The sequence below is a fragment of the Chelonoidis abingdonii genome, chromosome 14 (genome assembly GCF_003597395.2).
Source record: "Chelonoidis abingdonii isolate Lonesome George chromosome 14, CheloAbing_2.0, whole genome shotgun sequence".
NCBI classification, from domain to species: domain Eukaryota; kingdom Metazoa; phylum Chordata; order Testudines; family Testudinidae; genus Chelonoidis; species Chelonoidis abingdonii.
The window spans coordinates 39166880-39170334 of NC_133782.1; the positions used below are offsets into that span (position 1 = coordinate 39166880).

Below are 3455 nucleotides of genomic sequence, written 5' to 3' on the forward strand. Positions count from 1 at the left end.
CCCTTAACCATTAAAAGTTCCACTCTTGTAGTTAAGGACTAAGAACGTGCAGACAGGTTTGGAACTTTTCTCTCATCTTTGGTTTCAATTCACACACAAAGAATATGGATTTAAAATGTGTAATGGGCCAGTTTCTCAGCTGGTGAAAATCATTTTTGGACAGGGGAAAGACTGAACAAAATATTTACATTTCATCACGGGGACTATTGAAGTCTCATGTCCACCGTGACCCAGCAAGGATGTTTCTAGCACAAGAATTTGAATTATAAAGAGGGGGAGGAAAATACTTGCCCCCACTCCTTCTCCCATCTCTCTGCTCATGACATCAATGAATATCTGAAGGACACTGAAAGAAGGAGAGAAAGTTCTAGACTGAAAAGACACCCAGGCTGTGATATTTACTGCAGCATGTGGTGAGAGAAATGCCTTTGATTTGAATTCTGCTAGCTCGTTAAGTTAGCCATTAGTTTACATTTTGTCTTTCCCTTCCTTTGTAACCAATTCTGACTTTTATGTTTCATTACATGTAGCCACTTAAAACCTTTCCTTACTTACTGTAGTTAATAAACTTGTTCTCTTGTTTTATCCAACTGATATGTTTGGGTTAAAGTTTATGGGGAAAAAAAAACATTTGTAACAACAAGGCTGATGCCTATAATTTCCCTTTGATGAAATGACAAAATTCAGATGAACTGGTGCCATCCAGTAGTGTATTGGGTAGTGTAAGACATACATTTCTGGGGGAAGGCTTGGGACTGAGAATCTGGGGGAGTTGTGCTGCAGTGTAATTCATGAGTGGCTGGCTAGTAGCACTCGATACTATGTACCTGGGGACAAGTGACATGCTGGAGACTGTGTATTTACTTATCAGGAGTCACTATTTTCACAGTAAAGCAATGTAAGAGGCACCCCAGGTTGGAGAACAGAGGAGACACGGCTGTTTAGCTGTCCAGATGATGCCCTGAGTAACCAAACCCTTCCCATCTCTCCATGGCTTCCCACCTCAAACATAACTGCAACAAAGAAACAAATAAAAAATATCAAACACCACCAAAAATATATATTAAAGAACGGACAAAAAAAAAAATCCACAATGAACAAATGTATTGATACCTCTATCAGAGTTTTTATCCTAAAAAATAAGAAGAGCCAGAAACCCCACTAGCGACTTTGCTATGGCTACTCATTTTATGTGCAAGGTTGATGACAGATAGAAAGATAGATAGATAGAGAGTGAGTGAGTGAGTGAGTCTGGATTTCATTTACATAAGTGTAAACCTAAAGTAAGTCTTATTTTTTTTGAGTTATATTTGTCTGGATTTTTACGCATGTAAATACCCCATTCTGCATGAAGATGTTGCATGGTATGTTCACATGGAGGCAATATTGTCATCAGCCAATTACATTTATAAGGAAACTCAAAATGAAATTGTAATCAAAGGAGAAATATGGACATTTTATTCTTACTGAATAACCTCCAGCCTATCAGTTTACTCAATGAACCTTTCACTTCCCTGTTTCTCATGCTGTAGATGATCGGATTCATCACTGGAGGGACCACGGAGTAGAGAACACCCACCAAGAGATCTAGACTTGATGCTGAGCTGGACGTGGGTATCAGGTAGGGAAAGACCTAGTGCAAACAACAAGAGACCACAGTGAGGTGAGGAAGGCAGGTGGAGAAGGCCTTATACCGGCACTGCCAGAGGGGATTCTTAGCACTGCTTTGAAGATCTGAACATATGATACAATTATGAAAACAAAGCAGCTTAAGATAAGCATGCACTGAAGACTATAGCCGGCAGTTTTCACTGAGGTCTGAGTCAGAGCAGGCAAGCTTGAGGAGCTGGGGGATTTCACAGAAGAACTGATCCACCACGTTGCCTCCACAGAAAGATATCACAAATGTGCTCCCAGTGTGCAGGGCAGAGTAAAGAATACCACTGATCCACACACCTGCTGCCATTTGGACACATGCTGTCCTGTTCATCACTGTCTCATAGTGCAGTGGTTGACAGATGGCGACTTGTCGGTCATATGCCATGACAGTCAATAATCCATAATCCGCTGAAATAAAGAAGATAAAGAGAAAGACTTGGGTGACACATCCAGAATAAGAAATCGACCTGGTGTTCATGAGGGAATTGGCCATGGATTTGGGGATGGTGACAGAGATGGAGCCGAGGTCTAGGATGGACAAGTTCACCAGGAAGAAGTACATGAGGGTGTGAAGATGGTGGTCGAGGGCTATGGCTGTGATGATGAGAAGATTCCCCACCAGAGCCACAAGGTAAATCACCAGGAACACCACAAAGTGTAAAATCTGCAGCTCCCAAATGTCAGAGAATCGCAGGAGAAGGAACTCAGTCACAGTGGTTAGATTGGACATTTTCTTCCTCAGTACACTGTGTCTTGCCTGGGGAAGGAATGAGAAAGGTTATGGTCAGGATTAGAGTGACAGAGAGAATGGCCCTTATTCCCCTTCCTGATTGTGTGAATGTCAAAGCTGCCCAGTGCTCTTCACTTTCAATGGCTTGGTGATGTTAGTGCTCCTCACCTCTGACAATCACTCAATTGTGTTATCACAATTGTGTAAATTAGATCAGTTCCTTTAAAGTCAACAGAGCTTCATCACTTTACCCCATCTGAGAAATAGGCCCATGGCGTGGCTTGATAAATGTAGTATGAAGGAAGGAACAAAGTACATCCAAAATCCATTTCTGGCCAAGTTGGATCCCCTATTGCTACAAATAGAAGGCTCACCTCTTGCGCATTACACTAAAATACTACAACATCAACGCCACCTCATTCCCCCTTTTCCAGGAAATATGACAAGGACTCACCCAGCATTCTGTGGGGGTAGATCTTCTGTACTGATTCTACTCTTAACACCACACAGCTGTCTGCTACCTAGATTTATGGCACCCAATCCCAGCTGCACCCCCACTCCATATTGCAAATAAGGAATACAGACCATACTTATAGGATTGGGGACACTATCGTGGGAAGCAGTGACTGAAAACAATTTGGGGGTCATGATGGATAATCAGCTAAAGATGACCTCCCAGTGTGACCAATAGCTAATGAGATCTGGGGTGCATAAACAGGGGAATCTTGAATATGAGTAGAGAGATTAATTTCCCTCTTTATTTGGGACTAGTGTGACCACTGCAGGAATATGGTGTCCAGTTCTGGTGCTCAAAATTCAAGAAAGATGTTGATAAATTGAAGACGATTCAGAGAAAAGCCACAAGAAATATTAAATGATTAGAAAACATGATTTGTAGGGAGACCGTCAAAGAGCTCAGTCTATTTAGCCTAAGAAAGGGAAGATTAAGGGGTGACTTGAGGGCAATCTATCACTACCTAGAGAGGGAACAAATATTTAATATGAGCTCTTCAATCTAGCAGAGAAAGATCTAACATGATCCAATAACTCTATTTGAAGCTAGACA

The 3455-nt window shown here is 41.7% G+C and overlaps 1 pseudogene; it reads right to left on the reverse strand.

Annotated features, from left to right (window-relative positions):
* Positions 1-1435: 1435 nt before the first annotated feature.
* LOC116815132 (olfactory receptor 14A16-like) lies at positions 1436-2389 on the reverse strand (annotated as a pseudogene).
* Between the last annotated feature and the right edge of the window lie 1066 nt (positions 2390-3455).